The 21018-nt window shown below is 50.2% G+C and overlaps 1 long non-coding RNA gene across 1 annotated transcript in view; it reads right to left on the reverse strand.

Moving 5' to 3' along the window:
• LOC137233087 (uncharacterized) overlaps window positions 1-21018 on the reverse strand; it is a 109170-nt gene that overhangs the window by 33790 nt on the left and 54362 nt on the right. The gene's annotated exons all lie outside the window — the stretch shown is intronic.

Consider the following 21018-nt stretch of genomic DNA (forward strand, 5'->3'; position numbering starts at 1 on the left):
AACCATTTCTAAATGCACACTTCTGTGCATTCTCATCTCTATGCAATCACCGACATCCACCTCCAGGACTTTTTCATCTCGCCAAAGTGAAACTTTGAACCCATTAAACCCGTTTCCTCTTCTCCCCTCAGCTCCTGGCAAGCACCCTTCTACTTTCTGTTTCTATGATTTTGTCTACTCTAGGCACCGTATACAAGAGGAATTGTACAGTATTTGTCCTTTTATGACAGGCTTATTTCACTTAAGAGGACGACCTCAATGCTCATCCATGTTGTAGCATGTTCCTTCTTTTTTTTTTTTTGGCAGTACGCGGGCTCTCACTGTTGCGGCCTCTCCCGTGGCGGAGCACAGGCTCCGGACGCGCAGGCTCAGCGGCCATGGCTCACGGGCCCAGCCGCTCCGCGGCATGTGGGATCTTCCCGGACCGGGGCACGAACCCACATCCCCTGCATCGGCAGGCGGACTCTCAACCACTGCGCCACCAGGGAAGCCCGTGTTCCTTCTTTTTTAAGGCTGAATAATATATTCCATTGTACGGACAGACCTCATTTTGCTTATCCAATTCATCAGTTCAGGGACAACTGGGTGGCTTCAACCCTTCCCCCGGCAAAATGTAGCAGGTGCTGCTGCTATGCTGCCCATATACCTTGACACTCGCTGGTGCCTCCCAAGGCTTCTTGCCCTGGATCCCCTGCCTGAGGCTGCAGGGGACAGGCTGGACGTGCTGGTACATTCACAGCCCCAGGAGCAGCCCTCATGGCCCTGGGAGTTGGTGGGTGAATGCCCCACCAGCACCCTCGCCCTCGGTGGCTGTACATACCTGCTCTCGAATGAATGCCCGCTGTCCTGGCTCCCTTCTCTGCCTGTCTCCTCTCTCCTCCCCGCACAAGCAGCGCTGCCTGGGCTCACCTCCCAGATAAAGCAATTGCTCCCGAATCTGCCCGCAGTATCCACCCCTGGGGGAACCCAAATTAAGGTCTCACTCATGCACAGAGGCCACAATGGAGGCGGCGCCGGACACACAATGTGTACTCTGCGGATGGAGAACCCCATTTTCACCCACAGGGGCAACGGTCCCTGCCCTGCCACCCAGCGGCATCTCAGGAGAGGGATCCTGACCAAAATCACCCCGGAAAGCCTCCTGGGAAACGAGTGAGGGGGGCCCTTTCTGCCTGCCCCAGGCTCACGACAGCGGCTGTCTGCTCCGGCGGAGACCAGCCAAGCTGCGCTCGGGTTCATGACGTCCCCACCCAACATGCTGAGTAATGTCTCCCCTGCACAGGGAGAGACTCAAGGGCAGTCCGGCCCCAAGCACATCTCACTCCTGCAGTCGGGAGCCCGCCTTCCTTTGGGGGCTCGTCACACGCTCTGTGCCGATGCCAGGATGTGTCCAGGCAGCCGGGGGAGGGGCTGGCCGGGCGGAGGTATGGGTCCAGACCAAACACCAAGCCTCGCCCACCGCAAGGGCAGAGGACTGGGTTTTCCTTTGGGTCATCGAAGCCTCCTGGCTGCCTTCCTCTCTCTTTTCAGCAGCAAGGCTCGTTCTGCGCCACTAACCCTTGCCTGCAAACAGAAGATTCAGTGACATAGCCCCTGGGCTCTGGAGACGCCAAAAAAGGCAAGAGCCGGGGGGCGGGGCTTTTAAAGCAGCAGCCACCCCCACCCCCACCCCGGGCCCAGCTCCAGTCGCCTTTATAATTGTAAGTGGACGTCCTGGCGTTACTGAGGTCACAAATCACGCTCCCCGCCATTCTGATTCAGTGTCTGCCTGTGGGAACATGACGGCTTTTCGCAGATTCAGCTGGGATGGACCCGCGTGGTTGCAGGGCTCCTGGCTGCTTGGTTTAAGAAACCACCACTGATTATAAAACGGAACTTACTAAATTCCACAAAGCCCACACGTTCCTCTAGTTCCTCTACTTCTTTATCCATGGACGACTTACTCCACCCTGCCCACCAAGGCCAGGAGCAGTCCCCATTTATTCAACAGGTATTTATCAAATACCCTCTCTCTGACCTATGGTACTGGGTCTGGGAGCGCACAGGGAAGCCTGATACAGGGAGGGGCGTGCCCTCCAGAGCATCCAGTACAGTGAGCGGTGGACCCGTCAGGACCCACAGCAGCGAGCGCTGACAATGTGTCACAGCTCTTCCAGACGCTTCCGTCTGTTCCACCCTCCAGCAGCCGTCTTCACATCAGGAGTGAGGAAGCGACGGGACTCCACTGTTTCAATTCACCCGGGGTCACCTGGCTGTCCAGGGTCAAGGCAGGGTCCCACCCAGACAGCAGGTCCCAGCACCACACTCTCAACCTCTGTGTCACATGGCGTCCCAGAAGCCCAGTCGAGGGGTGATCTTTGCCTTTTGCACGGTCACTGTCTCTGCATCTGTTGTCTCCCTTCTGAGCCTCAGGACAGAGCTGTCTCACTGCCACAGGGAACCCACATGGAAAAACAGACGTCTGCTCACCTTTTTGAACGGGCCAGGCTCTTCTGACCCCTGTTCAGAGCAACTCTGCATGAATAATGGCTGAAGTCGGGGTTTTGATGGAGAGAAACAAACCACAGACCTCTTATGAAACGTTAATCGGGACGTCAGGGCTCTGAGTTTTGATGGAGGCCTTCCTGGATGCCGAGGGCAGCCCCTTGACAAGGCCCTGCCATCTTGCTTTCATGAGTCACTGAAATAGCCTTACCCCATCTCCTTTGCCAAGTTACCAATGTTTCAAAGTAATGACGATCGCGATAAAATGGCCACAACAGAATACGTGTAGAGAAATATCCATGCACGTACGCAAGCCCCTACACTCACGCCTTGCATCTGGATTGTTTCAAAGAATCTACACATCTCTCATCAGAGGCAGAAAAGACGCGGACGTTCACACGGGGCACTGTGCCAGGTAGTCGGAAGGATGCAATGGTTTCCAACTTGAGGATCTCAGAATCTAATGAGAAAGAGAGACCACCAGAGAATTTGCTTTAAGATGCTATGATGAGGGCACTGGGTATCATGATAGCGTAGGGAGAGGGGCCACTGATCCTGCCAGGAGTGGGGCGGGAGCGACTGGGAGTCAGGGAGGGGCCCCCCAGAAGGAGACTGATGGTGGGGTCTTGAACATGAAGTAGCAGTAATTTATAGTTAATAAAAAAAGAGAAAAGGATGCAAAGCAATGCGCTAATGAGGAAGGGGCATTTCCTAGTCAGGGATGTGAAGGCAGGAGCTCAGGGTGTGAGCTAAGGAGCTTAGAGGCCTCGATCTGGACCCTTGCCCCAACCTGCTGGGCCTGGGACCTTGAGCAATTACTCCACGTGTCTCCTCACCTGCAGAATGCTGACTGCACACACCATCTCATTTAATCCTCACTACCATCCTTAGCCAGCCCCGTACCTGTTCAATCACCTGCTTATTAGAATGGTTCACGTACAAGTCACTTTATTTTCAACCACGACAATGTCACTTTGATCTAGCGAAGGCTGGGCAGTGCCCCTAATCCAGTGTCTCGGAGTTCTGCAGCATTCTGGGCTCCCGATCTGGGTCTTGAGACATCAATAAAAGATGACTCTTTCGTCTTCCTGTACCATGCTTCCTGACAGAATAATACATGAGAGTACATAATAGCTGACATGCTACCATGAACAGGAGGGGAAATTCAGCAGGCTCCGACAGAGCTCGTTATTTAAATGGTCATATGCTTTGCGGGAGGTACCGTGCGTTGGAATAGGATGGGGAGCTTGGCTTGAGGGAGAAAGAAATTTCCACCAAACCGACAGTTAATTGTAGTGAGCTGCAGAAAACCCCGAAGAGGAGCCCCTGTTGCAAGAAAACAATCCACAAATAAATTGCCAATCAACACAGCTCCAGGTCCACGGCAAAGTCCTCTTCCAAACGGCGCAGGAAAGGAGCGAGGGAAATTTATGATCTTTTTTTCCTGGGCATATATCCGCCTATATTTCTGACAAGTGGTAATGGAAAATAGGCTTACTGCATGCTCCTATTCTCATGGCTGTTGGTTCTCTGACTTGCTTTCTGCCTCTCCCTGCTCTGGTAACATTCAATCTATTTTGTGATGCTGACATGTCTAGTGACCCAGACTTGCATGAGGCTTGCTTAGAATTTTAACTACAGTTCTCTTCTTGACTCTTCCTGGCTTATCTGTTTTTTCAGTGTTCCTGGCCTCTGGTCCTTGGCACGAAAGAACCCAGAAGGCGGCAAGTATGAATGAGCAGTGGCCTTGACTCTGGCGGGACTAGGGACCAGAACCGTCCTCGAGACAGGCTTTCACAAAAGGAACTGGGGGGAGAATGACAGGGAAGGTACAGGAGAGTAACCGTGGTTTCGAAGGCACTGAATGCGAGGCTCCTAGAAGGTACCTTAATAAAACCTACAGAAACATGGTGATGGAGGAGAACCCGGCTTCTCTGTCCCCCGACAAGATCAACAGTTAGACAGCTAGCCATGAACAAAACAGCTCTGGGAGAGTCCAGAGTCCATTTGAGAAATTTTAACAACACAGTGCAACAAAAACCCTGAGGAGAACCACACAAAAGGCAAAAAAGAGAGCTTCCTTCTGCCTGCGGCATCCCATCCCCCGAAGCCGGCCCCAAGAGGGGATGTCCCAGCCAGAAAGCGTTCCCACACCCACCAGGAGAGGAAGGGTAGAGCAAGCAGCTAGTTTCCCCACCTTCTGGGGGCACTGTGCAAAGGTCTCGCTTTGGTTTCACCCTAGTAGGTACTTTCTAGAACCTTACAGAACCGTGCTTCTCAAAATTTACTGTGCACACGAACTCCCTGCAGATCCTGCTTTGGCAGGTCTGGTGTCTCAGGTTCTGTGTTTCTAACCAGCCCCTACGGACCACACTTTGCAAGATTCTAGGTAACCTAATTCAACCCTCTCATTTTCAGGTGACGACACTGAGGTCCAGAATGCGGCAATGACTTGGAGAAAGATGGTTAGAGAAAGAAATGAGTTGAGTCTAAAATCTGGGCCTGTGATTCCTAGCCTTGCGCCCTTTCAAAGGAATCACTTAAGTAAACAGGGACACAACAGGGGTGAGGGGCCTGCCCTCCCCTCGTATTCAGTCTTAGGTAGCATTTTACTTGGCTATGTCGCTGAGTTTTGGATCGTGGTAAGTGAAAGCCTAAAGTGGGAAATACAAACTTCAGAGTAACTGACTTCTCTGTGCTGAACCTATGTCTTTGTTGGGGCTCTGGAAGGAACCAAGGAGGGCTGATTTTATCAAGTACAGTGCTCTCAGGGCCATAGAAAAGGAGCTGTCTCCCGTCCCCTGAGGTCACACAGTAACAAGAAATTCTCAGATTCTGCAGGAATGCGAGGCTCCCGCCTTAATAAGAAGACATTTGATAACACTCTGCACACGCTTTAATGCGACCGCGTCTTCCTGATCTGGGTCACAAATAATCAGAGGGTTAGCAAGTATCAGCATCTGGAATACTCTGAGTGTCCCTCAAGTGGAGGAAGGACGGGTAGGTGAAGGGACTGAGACCAGTGGTTCCCAAATGAGCTGGCCTCTAGCTCCACGCACCAGTCATCCAGGAACCTAAACGTGCAGCAACTCCGCAGCGGATTCTAACGCCCGACCAGTTTGGGGGAAGAGCACCTTAGCTGACCCCTCAAACTGCCTTTCAGCCTGGGATGGTGCAACCACCTGAAACCAGGGCTGAGACCAGGTGGCTCGTGTGCCACCCGGCGAGGAGGGGGAGAAGGGCCCCTTCCCATTATTAACAAAGGAGTAATGGGGGGTGGGGCTTGGGTCCCTGCCCTCTGCCTCTGTTTGAAAAGGACCAAAGCCACCCAAGATAAAGAAGGGCCACTGACGAGCTGCCATCATTGTGAGAGAAGGGCGATCTGGATAGCTCTGAATTTCTCAGAGAAGAAAGGGAGCAAAACCGAGGCTGTGATCTCAAAGTGTCCAGGGAGGCGCTTCTAGAAAAGACGTGCCTTTGAAAAGCTCTTGAGAATCGAATGAAAAACATCTGACGTGCGACAGATCTCCTCTGAAAATGGGAGCTGCTTGCTGGGTGAATCCTGTGCTGGGGGATAGCATGGTTATGGGGATGGCGTATTGGGGAGGGGCGTGGCCCTCCAGGCTCCCCCACTGCCTGCGAGGGGGAAAGGGCAGTGAAAGAAGATTCCAGCAAATGAGCCTCCAGGGAGGGGTAGGGGGCATTATGGACCTGGTTCTGACCCTCCAGCCCTGCGCTTTGCCACGTGAATTGGCCGACTCCTTCCACTAAAGAGGGGAGGGGAGCATGGCCGTGCGACTTGCTTCGGCCAGGAGACCGAGGCGGAGTGACGGTGTGCAGTCCGGAGCTTAGATCACGGGGGGGTCTGACGTGTTTCCACTTGTCCTCTCTCTCCTCTGCCTTTGCCACGAGCAGAGCTTGCCTGGCCACCCAACTGGTCCACAGAGAACTAGAGATGTGCAGAGCACGGCCTCCCAGCTGCCACATCTTGAAGCACAGGGGCCCCGCCGAGCCAACCCTGCATCAGCTGAGCCCCTGCAACCCTGCAGACACAGGATAACACGAGTGTTGCTGAAGCTGATAGTTTCTGGGGCGGGTCCTCGTGCAGCCCTAGATGACCAAGGAGACAGGCAACAGGCAGCCAACGTACATCCTGCCAAGTCAGTGCTCTGCAGGGCAACTCCTTGCTCTGGAGGATAAATCACTGAGCCACTAATGGAGGGGACAGGACAGTGCCACTAATGGTCATCGCTGACTCCGATTTCGTGATCCCCTGAGTTTCAGCCCTTTGCTCAGATCCCTACACGTAATAAAGGAGAAACTGGACTTTTAATCATGGTGGTTGGCTGGAAAGTGTGACACTTTTGCTAATAATAAACACGCGATGGTTAACGCTTTACCGTGTCACACACCTTCCGCCCAGGTCCCTTGGTGCGCCATAAACACTTGGTCATTCAGCGTCTGGAGGCCTGAGGCTTCTGGCAGCAAGAAGAGGCAGCTAACTCCTGGCCTCGGGGACAGTTCCCAGGCTCCTGGGTTAATAGGTTTCTCAGAGGGAAGAAGAAGGATGAGGAATTACCCACAGCCTTGTTGGAGAAGGAAGGCATTGACTGTAAATAATTTCCTATCCATCCAACTGCTTGCCATGTCAGAGCCTGGCTTGGGTCTTAATCCGGCTTACTTTCTTTCTGACTGTGTTAACTTAGGAAAATCAAATTTTCAGAGCCTCGGTTTCCTCAGCATAAAACCTTAAGAGCTGCTGTCAGGGTTTTAGATAATAACTATGTAAGAAAACATTCCTGGCCTTATGATTACACAAGTAGGTACTCAAGGGTAGCTAGTTTCTTTGTCAGAGCACAGAGTTAAAGCAGGGTTGCAATGTGCCATTGCATAGGTTGTTAACTGCGCAAAAACTCCCAGCCAAGGAGGGACAGGGGGCTGAAATCCATCCTGGGCTCTGCAGGCCATGTCTTGTCTCCTGTGTGGTCTGTACCTGTCAGGGAAAAAGGGTCCCTGCTTATAATCTGCACAAAGGCTCTATGGCAGCCGTGAGGGCAAGCTCAGTGTACTTAAAGCTATGTTTGTGCTGAAACTTCTCTGAAAGACCGTGAAAAAAATGATCACCTAACTGGGTAACTTGCAAATACTTACAGAACTTAAAAAAGAAAAAAAAAAAAAGTCAATTGATTTTTGCCTTCACCCTGGAGACTTTGATTGAGTAGGTCTGGAGAAAGGCCTTGCAATCTGTATTTTTAGTCCAAGTCCCAGGTATCTGCACACACCACGGTTCACTGTAAGGTTTCTGGTCCCCTTGGTCCAGGCCTGGGCTCCCAGGAGCCAGGAACAGGTCAAACAAACAAACAAACAAGAAATAATCTCCAGCAGTTCGCGTTTAAATCTCAGAGTTAAAAATGCAGAATTAACCCCTGTGTCTTGTTAACAAAGGTTTCGGTCAGCCAGGACCTCCCAGAGGTTGGGGCACGGAAGGGGATGCACGGCAGAGGGGGCAGCTTGGGAGGTGGATCTCTGACCAGTAGCCTCTGATGCACACTAATGACAGGACAGAGCTCGGCCACCAAAGGCAATTACAGAGGATGAGACATCTCGCGCAGGCCAGCGAGTCGGGGGACCGCGGGGGGATCTTATTATCTCTCTGTCTCGCTTAATAGGAATTAATAGTTGGAAGGGGATAAAAGAAGGGTGTGTGAAGTGTAGTGCCAATGCAACCTAATATGCATGCTATGTTTTTATTTCAGAGAGGATAAAGGCCCAAATTTTATACTGAAAACAAATGTTAAAAATTAATTATAAAGAAGACACCAGAGGGCCTCAAGCCTGTTCCCTGGGTGACTGATTAAATGCCTGCCTCATTTAGACTGGTATAAACCCAATCTCTTGGAAGAAGACCAAAACTATTTGCCAATGTCCACAGAGACTCTCCAAGAAAACGATCCTGGTGCCAGGAAAGAGAAAAACATACTTGCCACTGCTGCCCGGAGCCAGCCACCGCCAATGGCATTGAATCCAGTCACGGGCAGGAAAGCTGAATGATTCTGCAAGGTCAGTGTGGGTGCAAAGCATCCTTCATCACCTGAAACTGACCATCGATGAACCAAACCAATGATGCTGCTTGGGCCTGTGAGAAAGTGGCCTGAGGAGCTCCTCCTCTCTACAGGCTTTGAGGGGATGGGGGCTTTTTTTTAACCCCTGGATTTTGTTGGGTTTCAGAGAATATCTTCCCAATTCTCGGAATGGGCAGGCTCTAATTGAAAACTGCTGAGCTAGGACGTAAGCCAACGACTCCATTATCTTTTGAATGTTAAAATTACATTTTCATGTATCGAGATGCTCCTATGTTGGGTACATAAATATTTATAATTGTTATATCTTCTTCTTGGATTGATCCCTTGATCATTATGTAGTGTCCTTCCTGATCTCTTGTAACAGTCTTTAAAGTCTATTTTATCTGATATGAGTATTGCTACTCCAGCTTTCTTTTGATTTCCATTTGCATGGACATGGGGGGGAAGGGGAGGGTGGAATGAATTGGGAGATTAGGTTTGACATTAACACACTACTATGTGTAAAACAGATAGTTAGTGGGAACCTGCTGTATAGCACAGGGAGCTCAGCTCGGTGCTCTCTGACGACATAGATGGGTGAGATGGTGGGGAGGCGGGCAGTGGGAGGGAGGTCCAAGAGGGAAGGGAAATAGGTATACATATAGCTGATTCACTTCACTGTATATAAGAAACTAGCACAACATTGTAAAGCAATTTTACTCCGATAAAAAAAAAGTGAAATTACATTTTAACGGCAAGATAACATTTTCCTTGTTAAAATAAAACTGAAAGATTACCAAAAAATGCTGAAGTCCCCCTTCAACACTCCCCACCCCACCCAAACCCTAGTTCTTTCTTTTTGCCCCAAAGGTAACCGCTGTTAGCAGTCTGGTGTGGTCCTCAGACCCACAGAGAACACCAACAAACAGAGGTGTTCTGTGTAGGATTTTTCCACTGGTGATAGCACACTGGGCATATTTTCCTGCAACTTGCATTTTTCATTAAATGACAAGTCTTGGAAACTGATTCATGTTGGTACGTATGCTAACCACAGCATAATATTCCAAAATACGCACACAATTATTCCATGTTCAATGGCAAAAACATCCATGTTTCTTAGGCTGTTCATAATAAGGTCTCAACCTACATTTTCTACTTTATTTCCCTCAGGTCCCCCCTACCACCTCCATGGAAACTATACTCAAACCAGAGAACCCACCTGCAGTTTCCTACGAGGGAGGGGCGGCATTTCAGCCGAGTCCTGTCTGCATCAGGACTGCCTGCACCAGTGGGCAGGCATCACACCTCCTTTATGTGCCCCTTGCACAGGGCCCTTACCACTTCTGCTGGGCAACTATTTCCACTGTCCCTTCTTAGTAGCGAGCTTTGTAGGAGTATGAGTACGGACCAGGGATATAGTCGGTGCTCAACAAACTTTTGTTTTTAAGAAAAAACAAACAAAGTCTTACTGATTCTCTAAACTGCTACGGGAGGAGGATAGAAAGGTCCAATAGAAGTTGGACTGTGGATACAACATTTTCCTTCTTTCCATCATCCATCCCTCCATCCATCAATCTAACCTCTATCCATCCATCCAGGCATCATCCATTCATCCACCATCTGTCCATCCTTCCGTCCATCCATCCATCCTCCATCCGTCCTCCATCCATTCACCCATCATCCATCTATTCTCCGTCCATCCATCATCAATCCAACCTCTATACATTCATCCAGCCATCATCCCTTCATCTACCATCTATCCATCCATCCATTTTTGCTTCTTTTTCTTTTATGCTTCCTTTCACCTCTCCCTCCATCCTTCCTCTTTGGTGGCAGCTATGAAAATGTGCCTTTCAGATCTCTAATTATAGGGAGCATATTGATAACCCGCACTGTGGGTTAATTCACGAGAAGCATGAGACTGTGCCTGCCACACAGATGTCTGGCACCCCCTCGGCCACTGCTGAGGTACGACAGTGTGGTAACAATGGCTCACGTCTGCTGGGGCGCCTCTCTGAGCCATGTCCCAAGGGTGCACCATTCCTGGAGTCCTCACGCAATGGGAGAACGCCTTCCACTTTTGTTTTATCCTGCTGTGACCCGGGATTCGATCGTTCCTATTTTAGAGTCAAAGGAAGTGACCGCGTGGAGAGACCCGCGCTCGGCGCCCACACGAGCCCAGATGCTCAGACCTCTCTGAGCTCCTCCAGCCTGAGGCTGCGGGGGCCAAAGAACAGCTGAAGAGCCACTAGAACAAAACTGGTTTCCTGATTCTTCTCAACTCCGTCTGGCTGCCGCTTGTCTAGGAACATACAGTATGCCCAGTACCTACTGAAAAAAGTTGGATTTTAAAAATTTTCTTATAAATTTATTTATTTTTAAATTTTTGGCTGCATTGGGTCTTCGTAGCTGCATGCGGGCTTTCTATAGTTGTGGTGAGCAGAGGCTACTCTTCGCTGCGGTGCGCGGGCTTCTTCTCACTGCGGTGGCTTCTCTTGTTGTGGAGCACGGGCTCTAGGCATGCGGGCTTCACAGTTGCGGCTCATGGGCTCAGTAGTTGCGGCTCATGGGCTCTAGAGCGCAGGCTCAGGAGTTGTGGCACATGGGCTTAGCTGCTCCGCGGCATGTGGGATCTTCTCGGACCAGGGCTCTAACCCGTGTGCCCTGCATTGGTAGGCAGATTCTTAACCACTGCGCCACCAGGGAAGCCCCTGGATTTTTTTTAAACCAGATTATGCCCCATAGCAAAGATGGGCTCCTACTCCTTAGAATTTTCTAGATTCTGAGATTCCACAGCCTCCTTGGCACACCCTCCTTCAGTTCTAGACAAGCGTTTACGGCCTCAGGTTCTTTCACCCAGTCTAAGAGCTCTCCCTTTCCAAGTATCAGTGTGAACAGCGGTTCCCCAACCTCAAAGGCTGGATCGAAGCCTCTGCCTTCCTTACTGTGTAAGTTCCCATCACTTACACACTGATGCAGCCATCGCCTTCTTGACTGTATTCCTGGAGGAAAGTGAGACCCTGGAGGGCCAGAAACAGGTGATGGCACTGTCAAAAAGTGGGCTAGAGACAGTGTGCAGGCTGACTCCTCAGAGGTCGGGCTGCAGGCACTCTGTCAGGTCAGCTAAAAACGGCAGATGCACTGTATGTGTACACATACACACGTGTACACACACACACACACACACTGGAATACTACTCAGCCATAAAAAAGAACGAAATAATGCTATTTGCGATAACATGAAGGGACCTAGAGATTATCATCGTAAGTGAAGTGAGTCAGACAGAGACAAATATATGATATCACTTGTATGTGGAATCTAAAAAAAAAAACAATACAAATGAACTTGTTAGGGGAAACACTGATCGAAACTGCCCACCCTGGCCAGGCAAGATAGTAGCCACTTGCATGAGTTATCTTAACAACGGGAGGTCCTGATAAGGAACGCGGAACTAAAAAGCTACCACCAACCAGAAGAATTTGGGAAAGTTCAAAAGGAGAGAGGAGATGCCAGCCCGTAAGTCCTACCAACCTCCCAGAATCCTTCTCTTGCCTGAGCGATGTGCACACCACCACGAAGGACTCTGAGTCAGAATAACTGGCCAGAGACAGCCCGGAAATTAACCCCATCACCATAAAGCCCGAGACTGCGAGCCACGTGAGCCTGGGTTCCCTTCCCCTCCTGCTCTCCACCTGGGAGCTCCTCCCAGTAAAGTCTCCTGCTTTGTCAGCAGGTGTGTCTCCCAGGACAATTCATTTCTGAGTGTTAGACAAGAGCCCACTCTCGGGCACTAGAAGGGGTCCCCTTCCTGCAACAAACTTAGTTACAAAATAGAAACAGACTCACAGACATAGGAAAAAAACTTACGGTTACCAAAGGGGAAAGGTGAGGGAGGGATAAATTAGGAGTTTGGGATTAGCAGATACGCACTGCTATATATAAAATGATAAACGAGGTCCTACTGTATAGCACAGGGAACTCTATTCAATATCTTGTAATAACCCATAATGGAAAAGAATCTGGAAAAAATATATATATATAAAATATATGAGTTATCTTAACACGAGGTCCTGGTAAGGAACACGGAACTAACAAGCTACTGCTCGTTATATATATATATATACTATATATAATATATATATAACTGAATGACTTTGCTGTACACCAGAAACTAACCCAACATTGCCAGTCAACTATACTTCAATAAATTTTCTTTAATTTTAACAACTTGAATCCAACAATAAAAATATAACATATCATAGAAGAGCAGCTCCATGTAAAGGAATGGCCAGCCCTCTCTGGACTATCACCCCCAAGTCTATCCTGCTCACCTCTTCCGTCCTAGCTTCCCTCGGCTTCCGGGACTGACCCTCTCTCTCAGACAGCGGTGGCTGCCCTCTGTGTCTGCCCACCCTTCCAGGCCTCTGCAGATAGATCATGCCTTGTGTCCCCATTTCCCAGTTTCCCCTACATTTATTTTTGGGAAATAGGCTTTTAAAAGCATGTCTGCTTGTCAGCATCCCATCAGCCGTCTTCCTGGCTGGTTGCTTCTTCTTTTCTACATTTCTACTCATATTCTCTATGACAGGGACCCTGTCCCCACTGCTCACACGCCCCCTGTGTCTCCCACCTCTGCTCCTTCTAATTCTCTCACTGCCTGTTTGGCACACTTGCCCTGTCTCAGACCTCCATTCCCATCTTGCCTAAGTGGACAGGTCCCTGTGTCCAGTATAGAGCTGTCTGTCCAGGGGGCAGCCCTGCCACCATCCTGACTGTGACAACCTGACCCCAGATCCAGCTGAGCCCCTAGGCAGCTCTCAACACACCATCCACTTTCAGGGATGCAGTCATCATATTTTAGCAAACAAGTGCCTGAGGGCCAGCCTGGGAGTTACTGGGCAGGAACCAGCCGTTTGAAAGGACTGAAACAGACACAAACAAGACCTACCCAAAGTGTTTTAGCTGACGGAACTGGCGAATAGAGAGGGTATGTCTGCATATGGAGAGAAAAACTAATTTCCATCCATTTTGTTTTTCACACCCCAATAAATGAGCCATGGGTGCTGGCAATGATAATAACACGGAAAGAATGAAGGTTAAACCAATAAATTTCACTTTGAAAAGTCAGATGAATATTAACTATATTCCTATTTTAATGATTCGAAGATAAAGTAGAATCTAGGAGAGAATCTAAAGCAAATAGTCATTTGTGACTATTCCATTTCCAAAGGAAAAGGTAAACAAAGTTTTTTTTTTTTTTTTTTTTTTACAGAAGAATTAAAATTCCCCGTAAGGGCTAACTTACTCTTTTCATTTTTACTTCAAGTGTACAAGAACACAAAAAAGTTACTCTGATCTCGATGTGGAAAAGACAAATTATTTCAAGTTCGTGTTGCCTTTCAGATTGTTGCATAAGCCCCTGAACAATTTGCAGGGTATAAGGGGTGGCATCTACCACCACCCTAACACCCAGGAAAAGTCCTACCCCTGGGACTTCCGTGGTGGTCCAGTGGTTAAGACTCTGTGCTTCCAATGCAGGGGGCTTGGATTCGATCCCTGGTGAGGGCACTAAGATCCCGCGTGCCACGCTGGTGCAGCCAGAAAGAAAAAAAATTCTTTTAAATAAAAAATAAAAATATATATATAAGAAAAGTCCTACCTCCGCCTTGTATTTTATTCATCTTTGAAAAGACTAAGACATCACAAATTCCCCAGAGCACGAGGTGACAGCTCCGTTTTGCCCTTGCCCCGCCGTCGTTATCGTTTCAAAATGACTGCATTTTAAACGTGGCTTTCTCTGTCAGCTGAATGAGAAGTTCGATTCTCCCCACTGAGAGATGAGGCTACCCAAAGAATCACCAAAATGTGGTCCAGAAGCCTCTGCTGGCAGCACAAATGAGCAGCCCTTGCCCGGTTCCGGGGTGCACCGGGATCCGGCAAGAACCAGCTCTTTCACTTTACAGGCAAAACCAAACTGACCGTCCTTTACACATGTCAAGTAGCATGATAATTGATTCAGGCAAGCTTAAACCCCCCACCTTCCCAGGCCACCAATTATTGCTGGTTTTCTCTTTTCTTTCCATTAACTCTTCTCACAGTGACCCTCCACCCAAGGGCTGGCATTTCTCCTCGTGTGCTTCTTGGGGAAAGTATCCCTCCCTCTTCTGAAACAGCATCCTTCGAAACTGCAGGCAACGGGTTTCTAGGATTGCTATATTCCTGCCAGGGAAGCGAGAAGCTTAAGTGAGCTCAGACCTTCACTGGTGTGGACTCACATCCTTCAACCTGCGCACGTTTTCACAGATGAAATGCAAGCCATCATCGTCTTGGCAAAGGGGCATCGATGTTATCCCTGTTGTCCCATTAATCATACTTAATGCATGCGTCTAATAGTATTATCTTTGCTCCCAGTTCCAGAAGCCTATAATTTAACCTGAGCACTTTTCCCCAAAGTGTGAATCAGGTTCATACACTATCTCTCTCAACCTCCTTTGTGTTTCTAAATTAGAAAACCAAAATGTCACTTTTCTCAGATATGATATACTCTCAAGGTCAATGTAAAAGAATAAGGCAATTAACTTCCTGGGTAAATTGCAGTATGGTGGGAAAAACACCATACCTGAAAAAGTGGTTAAAAAAGAAAACCTTTTCTACAAACGACATCCCTTGCTTAAGACCAAAATGATGAATGCAGGTCCCAAGGCTCCTATGAAATGAACAACGGAGAAGGAGTCTGCACCCCGATCTGCCGCCAGCTGGCCACAGCAATGTGCTGTTTTTATGCTGCTGGGCACAGTGACTGGAGTGGTTGCTGAAGCAGATCTGTGGCTAGTTTCTTTGCTTTTCTTTCTTTTCCTCCCCTTTTGATAACTTCTTTCAAATTTTCTTTTTCTTTTTTTTTTTGCGGTACGCGGGCCTCTCACTGCTGTGGCCTCTCCCACTGCGGAGCACAGGCTCCGGACGCGCAGGCTCAGCGGCCATGGCTCACGGGCCCAGCCGCTCCGCGGCATGTGGGATCTTCCCGGACCGGGGCACGAACCCGTGTCCCCTGCATCGGCGGGCGGACTCTCAACCACTGCGCCACCAGGGAAGGCCCTTTCAAATTTTCTAATAAAACAAGTTCCATTTCTGAATTTCCACTGGGGCCATTGTGGTCTCACAAATAATGGGAACTCTATGCAGTGACTAAATACACTGAGTTCTGTTAGCGAGTCTAGTAATTATGAAGAACCAGACCTACACAGAAACAAAGACAGGGGCAAGGTTCCAACTAGTTGCTCAAATCTTGTGAGTTTTCTTCCACGTTTGATTACAGTTGGGGTTTAAAATTTTGCTGTCTCCTCCTTCTGCATAAATAAAAGTGAAAACACATTTTTATTTGTACATTTCTTTACAAGAGTCACATTGTGACTCCAAGGTTGAAAACATCTGCTTACTGTATTTGACTGAATTTCTGAACCACGGTGTGGGGCACACTGGGCTGGTCCAGAGCCTTGGAGTTCCCGTAACCACAGAGGTCAACAGCCTGCCAGTGACTGAATTTCCTAAAACCTGGCCAAAGGCGTCAGTGGTTCTGTGGAAGAGCTTGACCTCAGACTACAAGATAGCCTTTGGAGCACGGCTGCACCTGGCAGAGCCAGGTGTGCCCCGAACGCAGGCAGGAGGCGCTCCCAAAGCAGTTTCACATCAAGGTGCGGGCTGGTCCTATCACCTTAACTCGCTTCAGAAACAGGAGCGGGGCACGCTGAACTGAAGGGCTATGCCAGCATCATCTCTTCCCAGGCCCCCGGGTGGGCACAGGTGTGTCCGTGTGGCTGTGACGGTGGGTTCTCATTAGACTCTGGGGAAAGGCAAGCCTGTGGCTCAGAGTCCCCCTTCAGTGAAGGCCCCTGAGGAACTGGCCGTGGCTTCTAAAGAGATATGGATACACACACTCAGGCTTGGGCAGCAGCTCCCCCAGGCATGTGGAGGCGTTTTAAGAACTCTCCCCAGCTGCTCCAATCCCCAGTTCCCCATCAAGTCACTCATTTTCATTGCTCTCCAAACCCATCTCCCACCAAACGTCTAGGTATTCTCCCCTCCCATCAGTGATGGTCTCCCCTCTCATTCCAATCTCCCTGATGAGTCCCACACTTCCTAAACCAGCTGTGAGCCTGCCTGAACACACCTCAAAAACAGCAGGCTCGGGCTTCCCTGGTGACGCAGTGGTTGAGAGCCCGCCTGCCGATGCAGGGGACACGGGTTTGTGCCCCAGTCCGGGAGGATCCCACATGCCACGGAGCGGCTGGGCCTGCGAGCCATGGCCGCTGGGCCTGCACGTCCGGAGCCTGTGCTCCGCAACGGGAGAGGCCACAACAGTGAGAGGCCCGCGTTCCGCAAAAAAAAAAACAAAAAACCGCAGGCTCTACAAAAGTCCCCAGCTTCTGCCACAGGGATGCCCTAGGCCCCAGCCCCACAAAGGACTGTGCACAAGTCTCCTTCCCACTCCTCTGGGGTGCAAGACAAGCAATGCTGAAAGCAAGGACGGTGTGGCTGGAGGACATGACCATGGTGCCAAGGACTGGAGAGGCTGCATGGGGACCATAAAGAGAACAGACACTGCCTGCCCGGTGGCACTCTGAGCCCACCTTTTCCTGTGATCGCCAGTTGCAAATCTTCTCAGCCGTTCTGCAGGCACTTTTCTAAGCTCTACAGCCTGGGTCGGCAGGGCCACACCCTCCTGCGGCTTCCCCAGGGCTGTGATGAAAGAGGCAGAGTGACACACAGCCACTCACGGCTCAGTCTCGGCACCTGGGGCAAAAGCAGCCCACGGCTGGTTCCTGCAGCCCCAGCTGGCAAATAAAACCTCCGGGACTCAGATGAGCCCAGCAGGGTATGCAGGGGGCCTGTGTCTGCTGGGAGGTGGTGGGAGGGGCCCAAGGGAGGGAGACAATCACGCCTACCCCTGGGCCCCCGCCGTGCACGAGGTCTGAGCAAAGGGAACTGGAGAGCGGAGCTTTGCAACCAGCTCCACATGGCGCTGGCAGGCTCTCTTTCCCCATGACTCATGCCGCTTCACTCTCAGGACTTCTTAATGTCTTTTATCTGCCACAAATGTTCTCATCAGGGAGCTGGTAGGTGTTAGATGTTCAAGCAGACTCAGGGGTGTGAGCACACACACGTACACACACACACACACACACACACACACACACGCCATCTTCTGAAAAGCACATTTGTCTCACTTAAAAACAAACAAAAACGACACACCTGCCTGCCTTAAAGGACTTCTCTGGGAATGGACAGCGCGGCTCTGACTTCTGAGCTCCCGTTTCACTGCCTCGAAAGGGATGAGCAACTTTCTCCTCAAAAGGAAAGCAACACCTTAGGCCTAGCCCCACATCCCACTGGAGCAGGTACACTGGCGGCAGGGAGGTGGCAAAGCGGGGAGGACAGAAATGAGGACAGGACAGCAGACATGCGGGGCTGAGCAGATGTTGCTGATGCTGCCCTACCTAAAGCCCGGGCATCAGGGCCGGCCTGATGCAGGACCACTGGGGCAGCGGGGGCAGGGAGAGCTGGAATTCTCTGCAGAAACGGTGAGGCGAGAGCGAGAATGTCAGTGAAAGCAAAATGTGATTCCAACGCTCTCTATTCCCTCCCTCGCCTTTAACAATTGATCACGTAAGGTGGTTTCCCAAATTTTCAAGTCACGTTTAAGATACTCTGAGAAGGCCATCTCATCTGAAAAGCCTGAAGTCGTCACCTTCTAGGACCCCAAGCAAACGAACAGATCCAACTCCACTCCACAAACCCTCTGAGAAGAATAAGGAACGGCCCTTGGGAAGCTGATGGCTTCGGGAGGAAGGAAGGCAAGTATAGATCCTTCTCGACTTACGATGGGGTTACCTCCCTATAGGCCCATGGCTAAGTTGAAAATATTGTAAGGTGAAAAGCCATTTAATCCACCTAACCTACCGAACATCACAGCTTAGCCCAGCCGGGCTTAGACATGCTCAGAACACTTCCAGAAGCCTACAGTTGGGCAAAATCATCTAACACAAAGCCTGTTTTATAATCGAGCATTGAATCTCTCATGTACTTGATCGAATACTGCACTGAAAGTGAAAAAGAGATGGGTTGTCTGGGTACAGAACGGTTATAAGTGGACTGGTTGTTCACCCACACGAGCGTGTGGCTGACTGGGAACTGCAGCTCGATGCCCCTGCCCAGCATCACGAGAGAAGATCGTACCACCTATTACTAGCCTAGAAAAGATCAAAATTCAAAACCTGAGGTCCGGTTACTACTGAATGCGTATGGCTTCCAACCCAATGTAAAGTCAAAAAACCGTAAGTCTAACCATTGTAAGTTGCGAACCATCTGTATACGAAACCGCAGAATAAGGTAACTGATATAAGGGACTTGCCTGGCGGTCCAGTGGTTAAGACTCCACGTTCCCACTACAGGGGGCACGGGTTCGATGCCTGGTCAGAGAATTAAGATCCCGCGTGCTGCGCGGCGAGGCCCCCCCTCAAAAAAGTCACCGATGTAAGAGTGGTGCCCAGAAGACGTGATGGAACACATATGATAAACTATGTTTGACAAGGGAACCAGGGAGAGAAAGCCCAGGGAGGTGGCACTTGGGCCTCACAGAAGGGCCTGGCAGGGGAAGGCAGAGGGGAGTGCTGGCGAGGGCCTCCAGAGATCTGGGACCACCAGGCAGCCCACGACAGGCAGGCGTGGGGCAGTCACCTGAGACTGGAAATGGGGCTGGTGTGCCTTCCTGAGACCCCGTGGGAGTGGATGGTGGTCAGGTGCTTCCTGGAGTGAGATGACGCCTCCAGTGTGGGAGGGGGCTATGGGGGGAGGGGAGAGGAGGTGGAAGGGAATGTTCAGAGCTGAGACTCATTGTGAAGGCAGAATTCACCGACCAGGGGCTTGAGGGACGAAGGAGACAAAAAGATGCGTCTGCCAGTGAGAGGCAGAGGTAGGGGGCTGGGATTCAGGGTACCACAGACTCTGAGGGCAGGGGGAGGAACCAGGGCGGGAAATACACAGAGAAAAGAGAAGCATCTTGTGTCTTCCCGTTTTGGAGCCCCCTGTCAGGAGACAGCTGCCTTCTTTGCTGCGCCCTGCACACCTCAGTGAGGCAAGGGTCAAGTACGGCGAGAGGCCAACACCAGCCGTTACAAACAACACAGCATCATCCAATGGGACGGGGCCGAAAAATACAGGCTAAACGTGAGGTTGGAACAGGGACCTATGTGCGGTCGAAGATGAAACGGGGGCACGAGAGACCACTGTAAAAGCCCAAGAAAACTGAGGGGCCCTGTCACCTTCCTGCCTCGGAAGGCTGACACTTCGGCACTGCCGACGGGAGGGCAGTTCAGAGGTCTAGGAATGCCGGTTCTCTCGTCAGCAGGCAGAGGCACTGCTGTGTTGCTCTGGTCCCGGAAAGACCAGGGAGGATTAAGGAAATGGGGTCTCTCTCCAGGAAATACCAAGCACTTTACAAGCCTTATTTTCAGATTAACACACGGATGCTATCACTAGCACTGATTCCCAGCAGGACGGGTCTGTCCAAGCTCGCGTACTCCCCGTCCGTTTTCTCTCTCTCACCTCTGCCGCCCTCCCACAGATGGTCCTTACTCCTCCATGTTGAAGCCACAGCTCCACAAGGCATCCTGCAGGGGTCCCGAGCCACAGCCCTGGGTCCCCAACTCCCTAACCCCCATCAATCCCCAGAACCTCCACAGTGGACCCCGAGGCACACGACCTTCTCAAAAGAACCCAGGGCCATGATGTGAGGGGATTATACAAGATAAAACGACCCAGCTTTTTACCTCGCGTTACAAATTGTACTTAAAAAGGGGGAAACGCAAGACATCTTCCAAACGCGCTCTTCCTGGCACTGGCGGAGCTTCTGCCTGACTCACCCTGCCTGTCTTCTTTGCCACAGAGGGAAGGGAGGAAAAGTGAGGAAAGACCACAACTGCACTTCACAAAGAGACTTGGTTTACTTACATAAACACGTACTTCTGAGCGCAACATGTCATCAATTCCATGACTGCGGGGTATTCTATCTTACGTTAACTGCAATTAGGTAAATCCCGCTTGTCTTAAGAAATGAAATGAAAGCTGAAAGAGTGCAGAGAGACAGTCTCTCCCCAAGGCTACAGTGCGCAGAATCCTGATGTCTCAAAACAACTCACAGTTTCAGGAAAAACAACCCACTTATCCTATGGGTCTATTTGAAACCTTCTCCAAAGATCTATATATTTGCTTAATCTGGTGACCCATCTGGGACTTTTCTCTACCCTCATCCTTTACCCAAAACATCACTTTTGGTGCTTTTTGAGGGAAAACATCTAGCTGCTTACAAAACAAACAAACACAAAAGAAAACAAACAATACTTATAAACTGCTCATCGGGTACTGAACAAATATCTACAATACCAAGCAATCTCAGTGCCACGCTTGTTTTATTTT

Source organism: Pseudorca crassidens, chromosome 10 (assembly GCF_039906515.1).
Source record: "Pseudorca crassidens isolate mPseCra1 chromosome 10, mPseCra1.hap1, whole genome shotgun sequence".
In the NCBI taxonomy this organism is placed as follows: domain Eukaryota; kingdom Metazoa; phylum Chordata; class Mammalia; order Artiodactyla; family Delphinidae; genus Pseudorca; species Pseudorca crassidens.